The sequence below is a fragment of the Amblyomma mixtum genome, chromosome 3 (genome assembly GCF_055824585.1).
Source record: "Amblyomma mixtum isolate Tamu chromosome 3, ASM5582458v1, whole genome shotgun sequence".
NCBI classification, from domain to species: Eukaryota; Metazoa; Arthropoda; class Arachnida; order Ixodida; family Ixodidae; genus Amblyomma; species Amblyomma mixtum.
In genome coordinates this window covers 62,777,112-62,797,415 of record NC_143014.1, presented here as the reverse complement: position 1 = coordinate 62,797,415, position 20,304 = coordinate 62,777,112, and the positions used below count along the sequence as shown (strand labels likewise).

The 20,304-nt window shown below is 47.1% G+C and overlaps 1 long non-coding RNA gene across 1 annotated transcript; it reads left to right on the top strand.

Moving 5' to 3' along the window:
- Window positions 1-11,227: 11,227 nt before the first annotated feature.
- Window positions 11,228-17,856, top strand: LOC149350403 (uncharacterized). Its single transcript, XR_016290360.1, has 4 exons — window positions 11,228-11,975; window positions 16,535-16,594; window positions 16,829-16,994; window positions 17,237-17,856. It is a non-coding gene; the product is annotated as an uncharacterized LOC149350403 (long non-coding RNA).
- Window positions 17,857-20,304: the final 2,448 nt, after the last annotated feature.

Sequence of the window (20,304 nt, the reverse complement as noted above, 5' to 3'; positions counted from 1 at the left end):
TTAATTATAGGTGATGCTTAATCTTGATGATGATAATTATTTTAGTTGCCTGACAAGATTCCAGGCGCACCCAACGGATGCCTGGGGTTTTATTCTCACGACATGGCGAGCAAATGCGCACTAGCATTGAATGTATGGTTCCGTGCAGGATGCGTGATCTGTAAAAGCCGGGCTGTACCAGAAAAAAAATGGAACGGAAGTTCTTCTCTCGCTGCTGACGGGGTCGCGTCTTGTAAGACTTCCTGGAATCCGTATCGAGAAAACACGCTGCATTAAAGACAGGGACAGCACGCGATTCGGCACGACAGCAGACCAACTTTGCTAACTGTTTCAATTTGTGTTGAAATTTACGCTGGGGCTTCAGGACGAGAAAAAAAGGTGAAGGGCATTTAGGCTCTTCGTGCCGTCGTGCCTTGCCTCGCCCTCGCACCTTTTAACCAGCAGAGGCGCATTTTCGGCAACTTGTGGCGACTAAGGTGGAATCCCACACACGAAACGTAAAGCGCTTCGATTACCTACAGCAATCAAGCTTGATCGGCCGTGGTGAAAGGCCTTACAGAGGCTTCGTAAGAAAGCGGTGCCGGGACGCTAGCGCCCATGGCCTCCGAGATTATCCGCGGGATTATCCGCACGCGCCGCAGATAATCTCGGAGGCAATGTACCGGCTAAATTAGTGCGCTGAAAGTACACCAGGTATCATTGCCTGCTAGCTAAAGTTAAAATACATCTCTATGGCCTCGACGCCAGCGCCGCATCGAGGCACCCTACCTAGAGTGGAGTCGGCCAGAGGCCACTCGACGATCACAGGAAACCCACTGTAAAGTAGGGATCTTAAGGCCACTGCGGCGGGGTGAAGCTGAACGCGAGAGAGAACACGACTGCAGTCTGAGCATTGTCTGGCAAGAACAGTATGTCAGACATAAGTGAAAACTGTTCTCTGCAGCGTAAGTGATGCTAGAAACGAAGACCGTGGTGTAGGGAACCCAAGCCCAAGTTTGGGAGCGCGACGCCAGCGCCGCAGCGGCGAGCCGCGGAAAGTAGGGGCGCCGCCGGAGCAGACGCCCTGCTAGCTTTGTGTGCACATGCGACAGGAGTTGTGCGAGGCGCAATCTTCGCGTTGATAGACGCGGTCTCGGCGAAGCAAAAAGGAGGTAGTACGAGGACCGTAATGCAACAAAATTGGCTGTGGCTTAGCTCTGATTAAGCCTGGATATACAAGAGAAAAGCTGCAGTTATGCTTTGTTTGACGTCATGGCTGTCGCAGTTCGCGCACAATGCACTGGGAGCACCACGATAGCGGTGTAGATTTTGAGCCAACTCCCTCGCTACCACTTCTGGGTCTTCTTTTCTTCATTCCGTGGCGAAAGTCTGCGCCTGTTCTGTGGCCGCCGCCGCCGCTCACGCGTTCTCGCAACGCCTTGTGAAAGAACCTTCTCTTGAGACGGCGGCGGAGACCGCGCAGCAGCGGCAAGGGGTAAACTGTTGGCGAGGAGCAGAAGGGAGGGGGTGGCGAGGAGGAGTAAGGGCGCGCCGCGGCGGCGCCCAGGGGTGGCCCACGCGAAGCGCGGTGTTGACGAGCCTAGTGAAGCTTTTCGCTTCAAAGCAAAACTAAAGCGTATGTACAGGGTGATCCACTCTTACCGTGAACACGCGAGTATGCGGCAGCGCTCTTCGGAGCGCCAGTCAGTCTGTCCCAACGTTACTAGACTAGTAACGTTGGTCTGTCCCTACCGTGCACGAAAGAAGTGGCAGACAGCGCGCAGGCAAGTCGCTCGCTGCTAGATTTTTCAGCCTTGCGACTGCGAGTCGCAAGCCTCTGAAGCAATCAGCGAGGCTGTCGAGCTTTCGGCAACGACGCCGCCCGCGGACACGCCGAGCGACGAACTGCGCTGCTCCCTGGCTGCCGTAGTCGTCGCTAAGCCTAACCGTTTCACATCGATGCCGCAGCTGAGGCGCTTCGGAACTGGCCAGCGCTGTAGTAAAGGTGCTACTCGCGTCACCGTTTTACTGTGTTCCTCGTTTCATAATAAAATAAAGACATGATCGATTTCCGCGACGCCTTCAACAGCGGAGCTAGCAGACGACAGGACAGCCGCACTGGACATCAGGAAGAAATTTGCTTGTATCGCAGTTATCACTTCTACCAGCAACTCGGTATTGGCCAACGATCCTCAAAAATGATTCATTTTTGTCATTCCTCTACTCCAGGGCTTGGTATGAACGCGAACAAACAATATTAGCGCATTTTTCTGACGCCGCTGTCATCATGACGCTTGTACGGCTACGGTGCACATCAAAACCGTCACGACATCCTCTTAGTCATCGTAGTGCATTGCGAATAGCACCGAGCGCGAGTGCAGGAGACGCGGTCAAAGCAGGCAAAATTCTCGAAAGCGCACGAACAACCCCAAGCAACCACAGATATCCGTCGGACGTACGAGCTAGATCCGAACGTCCTTTGCCGAGATCGGACGTCCATCGGACGTACGAACACAATGCGATTTCGGATATCCGTATTCGTACATCCGCCGGACGTACGGACAGTGTCCACTTTTGTATATCCGCATGACAGACGAGGTGTACGTCCGAAGGATGTAAGGCCGAGTATTTTCCCAGGCCACGAGTATGGACGTTTTTTATTTCACAGAAAATTCGCGTCTTTCGTGTATGTATACAGTTTTATTTGCATCAGTTGGAGAGTTTGACGCGAAGATGTTCGTAAATTGGTGCGATTCCACTCCTATCTGCAGTGCAAGAGCCGCCAACGAGCTAAATTTATCTAAGAGGAGAAGGAGGTGTTGCAGAATTTTGCAAGAACTCAATGAATAGTTTTATATTTGTAAAACTTCTCCAAATTAGTGGAGTTGTGAGACAGCTAAACTTGCCATTGAAACCATTCGTAAGAATCAAAATTCCGTGCATTCTGCTATCACCATTATCATGGATGTCAGTTTGCGGTCAGTCCAATCCAATCCATCAGTACGGCTCCGTAGCTCTGTTGTTTATTTGTCGCGTAGTGTTGTCGCGCAGAGCTTTATAGCTCTGTTATTATAATGTGTGGCTTTTTTCGGTCTGTGGACGAAAGTAGTATGTAACTTAAGCAATTCGAAAGATACGAGGAGCGCCTGAAGGTCTTCTGGAACACCGGAATCCCGTACTGCGTCGACCTTGGTTTAAAGAAGGCTTAGTGCACATGTGATTGCCTACGAAGGTATGTATCCAGTACACTTCTTGGAACTTGCTTCTAGGACAATGCAGCATGCTCATATAACATTCGTTCACAGAACAGTGGGAGCAGTAAGCGCGAGGAGATGGCTTCCACAAGTGTGTGCTGTTCTCACACTTTCGGGAGCCTACATCACACAGCTGCGGGAGCCTTCAACTCGCGCGGCTAATTCCCACTCCTCTTCAAAGTTGCGGGACGGAGTATTATCGCATCTTGTTAATTTTTAAGGCATCGCTAGTTTCACTGTGCCTGTATAAAGAGTGACAACGCGCGAAAGGCAGACCATAGGAAGCACGTGTAGTTCGCAGTGGTTCGCAACGGAAGCTTTGCGGCTTTCTGTGCGCAGTCGCGTACACTGCTGCGCAGGTTAGTGCGCTAAGGCCCATGACAATAAATAAAGAGCAGATACATTGTCAAATGTGGTGTGGAAAAGTGAGAGCTGTTTGCCTTATACTTATTGAGGTGTTTGTTAAAGTGCATTGTCTGTTATACTTGCAGCACTTCTATTGGTTCCAATGTTTTTAACTTGGGCTGCTGCATTGTGCCATTTGTTTCACATGACTGATGTTTGCCGCGTTCTTTTTTATTTCAGGAATCCTGTGGTTGGGAAGATTACGGATGTGTGTCCCAAGCTTGCCACATTTGAAGAGTCACATTTAAGAAATGTTCCGAATATAACCTATTGCTCTGCTGATGTATCATCAACCACAATAAAATATGCGTGCTATGCATCAAATTGTTTTTGGTTTTATTGCATCGCGCGGAGTGAATAAAGCACGCATGCACCATATATGCGAATATTCGAGAAAGATCCGCCAATGGACGTACTCAACTGGACGTCCGTCGTCGGTCGAACCGTATACCTTTGGCCACCTTTCGGACGGCCGACGGACGTCTACCGGCTGTTTGCGGATGTTCAGCGGACGTACAGAACATCCGAAACAGACCTCTGTCGGCCGTCCGAAGGATATCGGTGGTTGCTTGGGACGTTATTCCGGAGGGTTTTCGCTTCGAACGAATAGGCCATCCGCAGGTCGCGTTTGCAAGTGTGAACAATGGTGTTGTCGAGCTGTTCCCTGATCGCATGTCCTTTCGACTCGCAAGTAAGTGGATCACCCTGTGCATCGCATGCAACAACCAACAACAACGATCAATGAGTGCCTCGGTTTATTTCACAGAGCTGATAGTACTTCGCATACTTCGAGCATATAATTATACAGTGGACTTACCTCTAGTTACACGTCGTACACTACGACGTTATTACTGACTTGAAAAACGCATTTTACAGTCAAATGGGCCTCCTCGTCGCCGATTCTCTGCTCCACTCAGTAGACGCAAATAATCAGTTTCCCCCCTTTTAAGTTTGCACTGCGGAACTGCACGTCAGTCTGAACGATCTTCTTGAAGCCGCCATGCACGCGATACATCGTGACAGCGCGTGCATGTGCAACAAAGCGCGCGTGCAAAGAAGCGTGGTGAAAGCAGCGATCAACGTCCCAGTTTTTACTTTTCTCCAATAAATGGCGCTGCACAGCAAACGCAGCAGCGCCACCCGGCGATGCTTTGGGAGCCTATAGTGCCTAGAAGGTTTTCTATGCACAATAACCTTGGTCTTAATGCTAGTAATGAATGAATGCAGTCTCACGCTTTGTGAATATCGCGAAGTGTTGCTCCCTCTCGGTTTTGGCTACTACTTGCGTGGCGCTAGTGTTCGTATGTATAAAATCCTGTGCTTCGCTATTAAAAGCACTTCGGATTGTTCGAATCCGCGAATCTCTTAAAAGATCTAAATAAAAGTTTTCTGCTGCTGCTGCGGATGGGTCGGTATGCTAGTAAAGGGTGGTTCTTTTTCTCTTCTTCTTTGTACGGAGAGGTTGTTCCTCCGTTCTTCTTTTTTCCAACGAAGTGCTGAGCCAGTAGGAAGACAGGGACTCTCGTCGAGTACTGGTATAAGTTTTATGTACACAGACGACTATTTACAAGGAGTATGTACATGACAGCATGATGTCTGACCAGCCGCCCCGTGGACCCACTCCACGGCTACTCGAGAGCACGGTCTGCGTGCCTGGCTCCGGTCGAGACCAAAATCTCTGTGTCGCGATGGCGGCAGAGCATCGCGCGCCCCCGCGCTCTCTCCCCACGCGAAAAGAAAAAAAAAGCAAGAAGTTGAATTATTCTTAAGCCGCGAGCAGGAGGAGCCTCGTCACTACATGTATTTTTGCTCTCTCCCTAAAAGCCCCGGCCTTGGCGCCATACACAGCTTGCAAACGCGGCGACGAACGCCCTCCCGCAACAGGGACCGCGACACCCCCCTCGGGGCAGGTAAGATGCCGCTAACCGTTCCCAGATGAGGCTAGCAAATGGGCGCGCAGCCACCGGGCATTGTCCATACCGCGCCACGCCGTGTGGCACCGATGCCTCCGATAACCGCAAGCGCGCCCTCCGCGAGCCTAACCCTTTGAAGAAAGCCGCGAGGCGCGCGTGCTGCCCTTCCCTCTCCCCACAACAGACCTGTGGGCGATCCGCACTCGGCCACGGAAGACCCGGCGGAAACGCGACCTTCGACTGATAGGGGAGACCATTCGTTTACTTTGGTAAAAAAAACACGGAAACGAGCTTCCAGTGAAACAGCGAACGCCGTCCAGACTAACGACCGCGATGCTTTCGCCGCGCCGCTCGTAGAGCGGCATTTTCAGTCGTTATTACGGTGCCGGTTAAAATGGAAAGAGGCGATCGAATGGCGCCAACCTTACAATGCTCTTGCCGGCTCCTTCGACCAATTGGCTCACTTATGCGAAACGGACTGGAAAACCAAGGAAATTGGAGCCTTATAGATGCGCGGTCACACGAAGGTCTCATGAAGATTGTTGTAGTTACTGTCGTCTGTTTCTAGTCGTTTATGGAATCATAATTTATTACTGACTCTCTTTTCCCTAGAAGGGGTGCTTATCAACGCTACCTGTCGCATTGGAGCCAGAGGTTGAGATCGGTACCGAGGCGGTTCTCTTGCAATGAACTGCAGTAGAACGCACTTATAACGAATCTTACGGTCACGCGGACTGCATTCGTTGTAAAAAAAACAAAAACAAAAAAAAAACAAAACACACATTTGGACAAAAATGGCGTTTATTTCTTTATGAAGTCCCGTTGAACCATGTTTGTTTCTCCAAGACAGGCTCTATCAAGCCGCTTCTCTAAGCTCTCCAGCAGAGCACGAAAGCGACTGAAGCGTTCGCAGCAGCTGGTTACGGTAGGTCGGCATGCTCGTCTTCGTTCCTCTACACAGTTGTAAGGAGGTAGACACGAAGCTGCAGCTTCGCGTGTGCGTCTGCCTTGTGGGCGCTTCCTGCACGCGGCGGCATCGCGGAAGGCAGAGTTTCAGTTGCGCAGGCGACGCACACCTCGTGCCCGGGTGGGCCAGGAGGGCGGTCTCGATTGGTGTAAAAACGTCTCAGATCGCTGCCATTGGTTGATGACCGGCTGTGCGCAGTTGCTTCGCTTTCGATGCTTCTGCTTTCAGTTTAGACGCCGGCGCACGCGCACGCACCGATTGTGCCTTTTAGCCTGTCTGGGCGCGCTTAGTTTCAGTGACGCCTTTTTTGGGGGGTCGACGCTTTACTGGGTGGAGTGATCACGGCAGCTGGAAGACGCTCTTCGGTCTCCATGCTGATGGGAAGCGCGCGTTGTTTTGACAGCGGGGTCGAGTTTACGGCGACTCTTTGTTCGCTCTAACTTAGTGGTGCGCTCATGCTTGTTCGTTTTATCTGACACGCAGTTCCAATGCCCTAATACATATTTTGACTGTAGTTCCACCCTCGTTCGTAATAAGCGAGCGTTTGTTATAGCTGCGGTCATTATAAGCGCGCTGGACTGTAATGCCGCTCGCACCTCAACGAAGCCGTCATCCCGTCTTTTCCGCTGCACAATAGTCGGAAACGGTAAAGCAGGACACGATATCCTATTTTGCGTGACTTTTGCGCGACATATACATGGTACATTTAAGAGCAATGAAAACGGGATATCACAATACGGTCTTCGTATGAGAAAAACAGAATGACCGGCTCATCTTTAAACGCAGACCTTCCGAGCGGGTGTTAAAGTTACCGCATTAATAGAACGACTTCAGTTTCGGACTCGAGAGACTGAAGTGATCCACCTTCCGCCCACCCCTTTTGCAACCGCAACTTTCGTCATCATCACCAACCTGACTACACCCCCTGCAGGACAAGGGCCTTTTTTTTATGTCCCTCCAATTAACCTTGTCCTGTGCCAGCTGCGGCCACCGCATCCCTGCAAACTTAATCTCATCCGCTCGTCTAACTTGTTCCCTCCTGCTACGCTTGCATTCACTCTAAAATAGCGCGAACAGGACACGGACTAAGAAGGAAACTTACAACACGAGCTCTGACTTACAAATGTGCCCTCTTATAAGGTGCGCAGTACAATAAGCGAAAAAATAAGAAAACATATATATCATGTAAAACAAAAAAGGGAAGGAGGTAATCGAACACTTTTCGTCACCGAGGTATCATCTTTTTGATCTTTTTGCAGAAAGGAACGTCATTTCTTTGTCTGATAAAAGCACAGAAGGTGTGCTGACACAGGTGTATTTATTTGATTTTTAATAAGGGAGTAATTACTCATTGACATCCACCCGAGCGCAGCCTTACGGCTACAAAGGAAAGCTATACAGCTTTCTCAGAAACTACGTAGTTAAAGAAAAATTCGTCCTGCTCCGGGGATCTAACCAGGGACCACCGCTTCACCGGAGCAGTCGCTCTACCAATTGAGCTAACAGGGACGGCAAGCTTATGGTAGGGTGAGAGCGAATTGATCAATAACTCGAAGTGGGAACAGTGTTGGTCAAATGTTTAGGGGAATCCCCCAAGGTGGAGTAGATTTGTAATAAGGGAGTAATTACTCATTGACATCCACCCGAGCGCAGCCTTACGGCTGCAAAGGAAAGCTACAAAGGAAAGCTATATTTGATTTTATGTTAAAGGCTTCAACCACTTCCCTGGGCATGTTTCTCCTTGCTTGGCAGTTGGTTTTTTTGCTGGTTGAGTGCGCATGGGTTTGCCTGTCATGCCTCTGATAATTGATTCCATTTGGTATTGATTCCATTTGGAAGTTCGCGCTCTGACCTGTCCTCACGCCTCTTGCGTTTTTCTTCTTCAAACCCTTTGGGAAATTTTATTCCTTTAAGAGTTTATTCTCTGGATAGTTGAATTCCGCGGCCTCCTATGACTTTGCATTGTTCGAATTCTGGTTGACATGCGTGACAGTTTTCCGCATGGGCCTCTATATCCCCTTTTTCACCCCTTTGCACATCTTTATTATGTTCACGCAAACGGCCATTAATGCTCCTGCCTGTCTGCCCGATGTATTTGTCAGCGCATGCGAAAAGGAAACCAATAGATCACTTCTTTCTCGAATGGGACGAATGGTTTTTTTGTGATTGGTCCTGCATGTTCTTGCTGTCTTGGGAAAAGGGTTGACACGATCGCAGATGTCTGCCAACATTTCTGGCGCGGAAAACACCAACTTTGCTTTTGCGCGATTCATAATTCTAAAACGCTCCTTACCTAAGACCATTTCCTTACCTTACCAAAGGAGGCCTTCATGCCCCCTAAACGTAAGGCGCCCTTCGAGGGCCACCCCGAATACTGAAAGCTCCCTTCACACCACTTCACCCTCCCTCACGTAAGGAGCCCTAAGGGCCACCCAGGACCCTTCTGCTGTCGAGGGTATATGCTATAAATATGGAGAATATGCTAACATTTGACAAAAATAACTAATTGCGTTTAAGAACCTACATTTATATTGATATATCCGGGCACAATGCGAATTCTATTGCTCACGTTCTCGCTGAAAGTTTTGAAAAATGTTGCACGGGGCGGAGAAACAGGCTCCTCTGGCAACAAGGGCAACACGTACTTGTGTGCGCCGAGTGCGGTCGCAGGTCGTCGTGCCGTGCTCGGCCGAGCGTACTTCACTGAAGACGAGAAAGACCTCTATCGAGCTTGTAAGCAAATATAGAAATGCAGTGGAATGCAAGAAGACTGATGCCGTCTCGCTCAACGCGAAATCAAGAGCGCGGGAGCGCTTGCGCTCGGACCACAACAGTATGCTCAACCGTGGGCGCCGCGATCTGCTCCGGCGGCGGCGCGCGGCTCAACGTTCGCCCACGAGAAGTCGGAGAGCTGAAGAAGTTGCGGGACTGTTTGAAACGAAAGCTTAAAAAGGAGAAGGCGAGGCAGAAAAAAAGAAGTGACACGACAGGTAAGTTTCCGTTTCTTCTTTAACATTCCGTTCTGCAATGTTGCGGTGGCCGGCGCCGACCTCGCTGCTTGAAGTCGAGACCAAAATACTTTGAATATTTTGGAAGCTACTTTGAAAGCAGGGAGCGTTTGGTGCAATTTTTCAGTGCTGCTATCACCGTACCGCGTATTTTGCTTGTAGTAGAACCTGTGTAATGAACGCAAAAGCTGAAATGATTAAGAACAAGCTTACCACTGTACTACAGTCGCGATCATAATTACCTGCAACGCTCTGTTGGCCACCTTCGGGTGTGCGTTCGATAGAAAATACAGAACCAAGCATGCGGGCACGCTGCTCGACAGCTATATACAGAACTTCACAGCAGCACCCGACTAGCATCTATTCGTGACGTGAGCTCGTACCTCCTGAAGCGTGTTGCGAGTCATACTGAGAGCGACAGTACATCGTATTGATGCTAAATAAAAATCGTTTTGCCGCTTTCTGTAATTTGCGGATACTCCAAATGCCTTACTGCTCTGTTGTCCTGGAATGCAGGCAGCTGTTCTAGAATGTGCATCTGCATGTGCTAGATTCCTCAGCCCATTTGTAAAGTTAGAGTATTCAAGCTCCCACAGCCACTCAGCTGAAAAAGCTCATGTGTCTGAAAAGGTAGTTGTAATATTTTTTGTGGCTTATTTTCTGTCTGAAGCTTTACATTAGATCACAGCAGCAAACATTTGCTGTGCACAGTGATGTGTTGTCAGTCTTTGTGCTTAAGACACCAAGGAAGGAGGGCTACTTTTGTTCAGTGACATTTATTTGCTTGATTTGAGCTAGAACGTATTGAAATGCTTTATCACAATTTCTCGCAGAATACACACAAGACAGCCAAGCTAATGGCAGCCAAACGGTGGATGATGTGCTCCACAGCTCGCCACCACCTGCTGTCCGCAATGCCAGGCTGGCAGCCGAAGAAGAAGAGGCAACTCCCCGGCCTACACACAGCGATGACACAGGAACCGAGCCAGTGGTTCACCGTCGGCAAAGTGGCCGGGTTGCTGCAGTGGAGGAAGCTCTGTCGACAGAACCTGAAAGCACAGCTTCAAGCTACAGAGGATGAGCGGACACAAAGGCGCATTGAACATCAATCAAGGCTGAAAATGATTGCAGACGAGCATGTGCTAAAAGAGCAGCAAAACACTGATGAAAGGCACAAAAGAAATGCTATTCATTAGATGAAGATGCGTGTGTTGCAAGAAAAAGAAAAAATGCTGAAGCTTAAAGGGCCACGGACCAGGGTCTGGACATTTTTGAAAAACAAGCCCACTGCATAGATGAGGCATCGAAGATAACCTCTGCAAAATACTAGAGCCATGCGCGCCCCGAAAAGCTGCGAAAATTCAAATCAAAGCCCGTTCGTTCTTTCCTTCCTTCAAAAACGGGCCCCGCCCACTACTCTGCACCCCGCTGACGTCAAGGGGGGCTACTTTCGCTAAAGGCACTCCATTGGTGCATCGTTCTGACTGACGGGAGAAGGTTGGGCGTAGCCTTGGCGTCGCGTCGTCTGCACAAGGCTTTCCGCAGCGCCTTCTGTTCTGGCTCATGCCTCCAAACCCGCATGAAGGAACAAAAAAAAAAAAAAAACTGCGGAGGGAGCGTGCGGCGACAGCCTTGAACCCTTGCCATAAAAAGTAAAAAATAGTAAAACTGAGGGAGTTGGTTCGCCCCCCCCTCCCCCCCGCCGTGATCACGTCACGAGACGCTCTGCGTGCGCGCTCCCTTCTCAGTTTCTTTTCTTCTATGCGAGCCCCCCAAAACAAGGTTTTAATTAGTAGTGCAGCAGAGCCTTTCCCTCGCTCGTCCACTTGAGCGCTCCGCACAGACACCGCTTATCCTCCATGCATCTTGCGTACGCCTTGACTCCAATGAACGACATGGGCTTCGGAGCGGAGAAAAGACACAAACACACAGAACACAAACACACATGAAGAAAAGCAAACGGGCGGTTGCCGGGTCCGCACTTCGCCGTGTGTTTCGAACAGAAACGACTTCCGCCCATCCGCTCGTGAAACGGTGGGGAGGCCTAAAAAAAAAAATGAAAAGGTGGCTCGCTAACTGGGAATGACAAACAGATGTATGAAAGGGTGCGCTCGCTAACAAGTCTAGGTGGTCGAGCCGATCGCGCCTCTCGATCGTTCAGTGTGCGGAGAAAATGCGACGACGCTGTTTCGTCGTTGGATGCGCACGCAGCGACTGGAGTCGAAGCACGATCTGGCACAAATTGCCAAGAGATTATGAGTTGAGTCGTGTCTGGCTCCAACGCATCGGCCTTCCGGACACAACGGTAAAGAATGTGGTGGTTTGCGGAAGACACTTCGCTCCGGACGACTACGTCTACGATCCAAGGCTACTTCAGGCAATGAACAGCCTCCTTCAGCCGCGGCTGAAGTCAGGCACGCTACCGACGCTTTTCGTTCCGAATGGGCCGGTAAGTGGACGTTCCGCAAGTTTTGCTTCGTGATTTTATACAGTGGCCTTATACCAAGCTTTTTTGTTGTTGATGAGCGCGACAAGATACCACCGCTGTCGGGTAGCAGTTAGATACTGTAAGAATAATCTTATCCGGCAGCTACTTAATTTAAATTCACTGATTAACATTGTAATAACGCAGCATTGTCCACAGTGCCTTCGAGGAGTTCAAAGCCATGGGTCGGGCTGTTCCATATCAGTCTTTAAAACAAAGGAAAATGCGTTTGCTATACAGCTCTGCAGCGCGAGGAAATCCGGCGCGTTTTCTAGCACAACACCGAATCTAACGAAAAGGTGTGCAGGAAGTTGGATGCAAGCGCAGTGTCCATTGATGAAGAGTTGCAACGACTGTACAGTTCCGTAGTCATCTGTATTCTGTAGTTCGCAATGAGTACAGCTCTGATCATCTGTGGTGCGTATTCACGTCATCAGTGGACGTTGCACTTGCATCCGGTTTCCCGCGCACCTGATGCACTCTGTTGCAGTTTTGTGCGAGAAAAAGTATTGGATTTTCTCGCGCTGCACACCTGTAGAGAACGCCTTTCCGTTCTTTATAAAAGGTGACACTGCATCGTGCGGTTCGTGGCTCGAACACCTCGTTGGCACTAACCGCAAGAATACGGTAATGTCAGTTAATTACTGAATTCACGTTATTAAGCTACCAAGTGTGATTGTTTTCACGTATTAGTCGTATTGCTTCGGCACTGGGCGAAATGAAAATGACCGTAACAGCCCATGCCGTGCTCGTTATTTTTTAAAGTGACGAAGCAAAAGAAAGTGCATGCCATACAATGAGCGGGCAGTTCGACATAGGATATAACGGCCACGCAAAAAGCAATAGCTGGGTGGTTCCACGTAAGATCGAACAAAGGGTGACTGGTGGACCTCTTAAATTTATTTCAATTTTTTTACATGCTGTTTCCTAATCACTGGAAAGAAGCGATCCGCTATTGGTTCTGCCACCCCAAAATTTTTTCGAATCACGCGAAATTATTCATGACTGATAAGTGGAGTTCCGCGCTTGAGTGCTCTGCTGTTTTGGCCAACTTTGGTTATGAATTACATAAAATATATTAAACTTAGGTGCCTGAAAATTCTGTGAGCAAATATAGGGATGTTTTTATTTGCGCTTCGCTATTTTTGTCTATCTGCAAGCTACACATGTAATTATAAAAGTTGTCAAAACCTGCGCAAAGAACGGTTTTGCATCTAATGCGCAGGTCATTATATCCAAAAACGGCTTTTAGGAGATTGGCAGTAATTGTGCATTGTTATGAATGCAAACAAACCTATCAAACCGCTGAAGGTCATATTTATATGTCTTTTCTATAAAGAGATATGATGGGGCTAACTTCAAGAAAACACAGAACAATAAAAACCTCGGGCGGCAATTAAAAATCTCAATTTTTATATTTTTAAACTTTGTCCATATGTTCTCCTTTATATCAAATTTTAAAATCATTAAAAAGATGTCGCATAATTTTGTTTATGTAGTAGCTACGACCCTTCCAATGAGACCCTTGAGCAATAATTTGCAAATCATGTATATTTTACTTCTTGCCTGCTATGTGTATAGCATGCAGGAAGGATTGGATCTCAATTTCTTAGAAAAGATCTGGAGTAGGAAAGGGTGTCTGCGGCACCGAGGGCGTCAATATCGCGACGATTTCGGCTCCGTAGCGGCCGTAACTGCGGGGCTATTATGCATACATCCGCGCACCCTTTACGCTGGTTTTACGAAACGACGCTTTGCGAATTCGTTTTCGCGCCCTTAGGCAGGCAGTTGTGGTAGAGGAAACCGGCAGAAACTGGTCCTTTGTCCCCACACATGGGCGTGGCGGATGGGGATAATACACGCTCATCCGCCACCGCGCTGCTTGGCACGCCGAGGTAACACCGGAAGACAGGCGTTTTGCGCTCAAAGGTACGCGCGACGTTCTTTTCGTCTGACGATGGCCGCACTGTTGCACGACCCGGCAGGATGATTGGAGCGATAGACACTCGGGTCCTCTCCGGGCAGTCCATTACCGCAGACCTTGGGAGCAATGTTCAGAAAGTAAACGAGCGCGCACCAGCTAAGCTGTCCTGGCTGATTCCAGAGGAGATTTGCTGCAGCCGGACGCGTTCTAATCCACTTAGGGTAGAGAGGACCTTGGGCACAGCACTCCCTGTCGGTTTTCGGATGTTCACTTCCATCGCAGATGAGCGAGAGGCCATGGTTGCGCTTTCCTCTTACTGCGTGCCCTGCTCACGTGCGTCTCATGGTCACAAAGTATGGCTCTGACCGAGTGTTTTGCGTAGATAACCTTTCCAAGCACAAGAAGCTCACTCCGAAGAAGCGAAATTTTCGCCGCGTCAACGACCTAAACATCAACGTTCTGAAGCAACTGCTGTTATCCGAAATACCTGTGTATGTCAATGAGACGTTCTACTTGTGCTGCCCGTGCTTTCGCTACCTGTTCAATGAAATATGGAAATGAAAATTTGTAAAGAGCGATCGTCCCAGTACCCAATGGATATTCTCACCAACCAGACACGGGAAGAGCACGTGCGACGGTGGTGGAGGACTCGTCAAAACCTGAGCTATGCTCACCAACCTAAGATTAAACCCTGAAAGCGCAATTCTGGCACCCGGAGACTTAATTGGAAGTGTGTTATCGAAAAAACTGAAAGGTGTGCATCTGATACGTTTAGAAGTAAAAGAAGCCCTTGCCTTCCGCGAGTTAAAAAGGAAGAGTGAATGACAGTGCGCGCCTTCCATGGCATTTAATCATGGCATGCGTGGCAGCTATCCAAGTCACCAACAGAAGCATCCTCTGAATTATTTGTGGCACGCACAGCCGAGTTGGCACGGAAGAAACCAAGTGTAAAGGAGTGAAGACATTGTGCGTTGTCGAATCAGTCGAATAAACGACTGCAGCCCAGAAACAAATTGTTTTTAATAAAGCAGGTTCCCATGACGTTTTCTAATTATTAATGTCGCTAAAAATTCTTTGAAATATGCTACTTTCTTATTTGACTTTAACCTCTTTGTGTGAATTCTAAGCTGCGCATCGAGTCCTGAATGTGTTTTGGAGGAGGCGAAATGCCAAAAACATCCGTGTGCTGTGGGATGCCGCAGCGCATCAATGAACACCAGGTGGTGAAAAATAATCCCGCGTCCTTCTCTACAGTGGCTCTCGTAGTTAATCTGACGAATCGAGGCAAAAATTACTATATACGACATCTTACCAAAATTAACAACCCGTTCACGAAGATAGGCTCTTCAGACCTTCATGGTCTGCTCAACCTTGCGCGAGGGTCTCATTGGAAGGGTCGTAGCTACTACGTAAACAAAATTATGCGACATGTTTTTTGTGATTCCAAATGTTGATATAAAGGGGAACATGTGGACAAAGTTTAAAAATATAAAAAATGGGTTTTTTTAATTGCCGTCCGAGGTTTTCTTTGTTCTGTGTTCTCTTGAAGTTAGCGCCATCATCTCTCTTTATAGAAAAGACATATAAATATGACCTTCAGCAGTTTGATAGGTCTGTTTGCATTCATTACAATGCACAATTACTGCCAATATGCTACAAGCCGTTTTTGATAGAACGACCTGCGAACTAAATGCAAAAACGCTCTTTGAGCTGATTTTGACAACTTTTATAATAACATGTATAGCTTGCAGACAGACAAAAATAACGGAACACAAATAAAAACATCCCTATATCTGCTCACAGCATTTTCAGGTACCTAACTTTAATATATTTTGCGTAATTCATAACCAAAGTTGGCCAAAACAGCAGAGCACTCAAGCGCGGAACTCCACTTCTCCGTCATTAATAATTTCGCGTGGTGCGTAAAAATTATTTGGGACAAAACCAATTGCGGATGCCTTCTGTCCAGTCATGGGGCGTTAATATACAAAAGTTTCAAATAAGTTCAAGAAGTCTACCAGCTACCCTTTGTTCGATCTCACGTGAAACCACCCAGCTATCAATTTCCTTTCACCCAGAGCCGCAGAAGCATGATTATGGCGTGGTATCAGAGCGCATGCAGTTCGAATTGAATGCTGTAGGCACTGCAGCACGTCATCAGAGGAGTCTGCATTTGGCACGTAACTTCGTACGAGCCTCGGCGCTCACTTTGTTGTTATTTTTTTTTGCAGAAAATAGCGCCAGCAGAGCTTTATATAATGATTATTTCTTCATTTCAGAAACTGGCATGACATCGTTTTGTACATGGCTTTAGACTCCTAATCACACAGGATGACGTTAATGAAAACGTTAATTAGTGGATTTCAATCAATTAGCTAGTGGTTAGTGTGGAGGTTATAGTAACTGACATCTGTTGTGGCTGTTTCTGAAAAGATTATGTTTCTATTTCAAAATCATATTTCTAAGAATTTTTGAAGATGTTTGCTGAAACACCCGGTATATATGTAAAAGAAAAACAAAATCTACGCGCACAAAATTTTGCCAGTTATTAAATTGTCGTTGTAATGGGTGCATGTTCTATGTGACCTTATTTTTACAGCAGCAACATGGACAACCTGGAGTTGAGAGCCAGGCAACCCTGGCAGTTGCATCTTCCTCCGTAAGTGTCAGATGCTAAATCCTAAACTTTGTTGATGCAAAAAATATAGGCCATCCATTCCTAGTCCCAGACATAAACGAGAGCTCCCAGAGTTTTTTTTTTTTCAATGACCCACCTAGCCATTTCTCTGTATGCATGTATCGCATTCCATGCACCATTATTTGCGGAACATAAAGTGATATCAGAAAAGAACAGAAACTCTGTAAAGTTCAAACCAATGGCATCACTTTACAGGCTGCGGTGTGCAGATGTGCTTGTTCAAAGCATGGAGTTATCACTGGGACACCAAGTGACAGCCGCCTTCATGCGACAAGAGAGGCAAGCACACAAACCTCACCTATAGTGGTACATGAAGTTGCAACACAGACATCTTGGAATCTGTCCCAACGAGTGGACACTGGTAAGCATGTTTTTTTTACTGCAGTCAATACTGTGCCAGTTGTGTGGGTTCAGATTTTGTATCATATAAATGCTGCATTGCTTACCCCTCTATGCTCAGAAGAAAAACAGGTGTAATACTGCAAGATAGTGCTAAAAATGGCAAAAACTAGAAGTTTATTGCTGTGCATTCATATTTTTGAGGAAGAGTATATTTGACTGAAAGGGATAATTACACCCCATTAACACACAAAATTCATGCAGGCACACAGGCACACTTTGCCGTTAAGGTGCAGGTGTCAGCAGCTGCTCAAACTGACAGTTTTCATGGAGAACTGCCATCAACAACAGCACCGGAGTCCATCATCAATTCCTCAGTGGTGGAGTGGGGTCACCAAGCACGCTCTTCAACGCCTGTACAATGGGCACCATTTTCAAACGATGAGGCGCCGGAACAGGAAATGGATATTGATCAGAGTGCTCCTGCTGAGCATGACTGGACCTACAGAGCTTCAGAAACATCACTGAACAGCACTTTTGTAGGGTATGTCTTGCTGAACTGTGTACTTTGTGTGTACATGCAAAATGCTCGGTTCTAAGTTATAAGTACAGCTTCTTTCGCCTTGCAGTGGCACAGAAATAACCATGACCTCAGGTTGATGCCAGAAAGGTTAGGACATAAGTGCAATGTATATATTTCAGTGCACGACAGTTTCTTTACAGTACACAACCACCAGTAACTACTATTAAAAACGTATTGTTTTTAACTCTCTGTAAAAATTTTTCCCAGGGCTCCATTCTGCTAACATAATGTAGGCCTGGATCCAAAAAGATGCACTTGTGCTCTACATTAACATTTTGATGGCTATACAAACGTGTGGCATCAGTGCTTCATTACTACTACACATGACAGTTTGTATGTGCATCACCTCATTCCTGAGCTCACTTCTCATGCTATGGTACTCAGCAGTTAGAGAAATATAGTAAAAAATGAATACCACTTTATAATCATGCAAGTAAGGAGTGTCGAACCATACCTTGAGCGGCAGGGAAGTGTCCAGTTCCTTTTTTGTTATTTAAGAATGCCATACAGGCCCTCTCGTGTAAGTGCAAATAACAATACAAATTATGTTCAAAGAATGAAAGTCTCTAACGTAATGTAGAAGCATGTAAAACCTTTCAGACAAAACAGAACACATCACCATGTCAGGCACAGTGAAATATGTCTTTTGTGATTATGAGAAAGATACTCTGACCATCAGAACAAGCAGATCAGCACAAATATGAAGTCAAAGTGATTGAAAAACAGATTTCAAATTAAACGATGCAAAGGTTCAGTAGTAAGTAAATAATAAAATGGTCTTGTTTGTCTTATTAGTTAGCTAGAGGGCGCAGCGCAAAATGACGGAGACAGGAGAGGACAGGCGCCAAACTACCAACAATCCTATTAGCTTCCGTGTTCATTCTCATCTTTTCGCGCTGCTCCCTCTAGCTATGCAAATTAGACATTACTGCAGTTTTTAGCCGCAGTAATAAATTGGCCAGATCAAACAATGAAAGCACAAATTATGCATACAACTCCACGACACAAAATGAAATGTGAAAAAATGTAATGTCACAACAATATAAACACAGCACAATAATGTCAGGAGCAGTTCAAGCAGCATAATACAAGGCTGTAATATTGAACTTTAATAGAACTTTTAACAGCACTTCAGACATCCAGCAAGCTGCTGAACATTTTAACCTAACAACTTCACCTTCACGATAACGTCAGGCTTAAATTTTAAATGCTATAGCTAAGGCAAGTTTATGGTTTTCTTACACCACACCTGATGCCTTCCGTGTACAGCGACTGCCTGGAGCGTTCCACTAGCAACGCACATCTGCAGGCAGTTGCTCCACCGATGCCATCCACGTGCAGTTTTAGTGCGAATCCAGCAGCAGCACGAGATGAAAGAAAATTCATCGTGTTCGAAAGCTGCTTGCAGCAACTGCTGCCATCTTTCTGCCCCAGCTGTCATACACCGTGGACTACAAGCCTTTCACTGATGGGCTCACTGGTGACAGCCAAGAGCGCCTGCCACCGATGTCAGAATGTGGCAACATGGCAAAGCCAGCCATTGATTGGTGCGAAACCAGCTGGGAACGTGCTGCTGGCAGCGGGCCTGCTGTTCTCTGGGTGCCCTGTTGTCGCAGCACTTCGATGGCTACAGTCTATAAATGTACAGGCAATAAGCTACAGGCGATTTTTCCTGTACCAGGATCTTTACATGGTGCCAGCAGTAAACAAGGTAAGAGTTGCATGTGCAATCCTGTATGTATTAATACGCTTAGTATGAGGCACACTGTGCGAGCGACTGGGCAGGCACTAGCGCGGTTGTAGCTGATACTGAGCGTGACAGTAATTATATTTTTCTATTGCGAACACGTTTTCATGAGGGAAAGTACCCCACAATTTTTTTGGCATATAAGAATCGCCACATAGTTTAATACAGAAATAAAAAGACAACTGGAAATATCAAGCAGCCACATTATTCTCTGCTGCTTGAAGCATGTCAACATACTGGCCCATCCATTTATTATTGTGGAAACATGCTCAATCCAAAACGCCCGCTCCCTGAGAACAACGCACCAAACTGCACAAGCTTACTTTTGAAGTGAGCTTCTGCATGCAAATTTTTTGCGCAGTTTTCAAAATCTAGAAGAAAGTGAACTAAGTGCAGATTTGACTGGTATTAGATGCAGTGGGCTGGTTATAACAGCAAATCTACTGTGGCGAGTTACAAGCTCTATATGCGGCTGTACAGGTGCCGTGAAAAGTAAATGGAAAGCAATCTTAGGCGAAAAATTTAATTTCATTGCTCTCATTTTATACATCATTGAACAAAAATATTCAGCCAAATTGTGATTGCGTAAATTACACAGTGCATCAATAAACCCCGACCGCTATGCTTTAGATTGAAAGAAATTAATTATTTTTTCCTAATCGCCTTCCATTTACTCTTGACAGTTGCAGACAGGCATGACAAAGGTATACCAACCAGATTCTCAAACCTCTGCTGCAATAGACAAACTTATGGACAGTCAACCAACACTTGAACAAATAAATTTGTAACTAGTAATATTATCCAAAACCAACATTGGCAATGCAGCGGTGAGTGCACTGAAGTGCAGTGTGATCATCAGTGGCTGCTAGCTGAGGATACCAAGGCTGACAGGTAATGGTTTTGCTTCTCTGTGTCCAGCTTTACCACGAGCAGCAGGATCACCTTTTGGCACAAACAGCTGCTGAGGAACTGGACCTGGCAGGAGATGGCCGTTGCGACTCT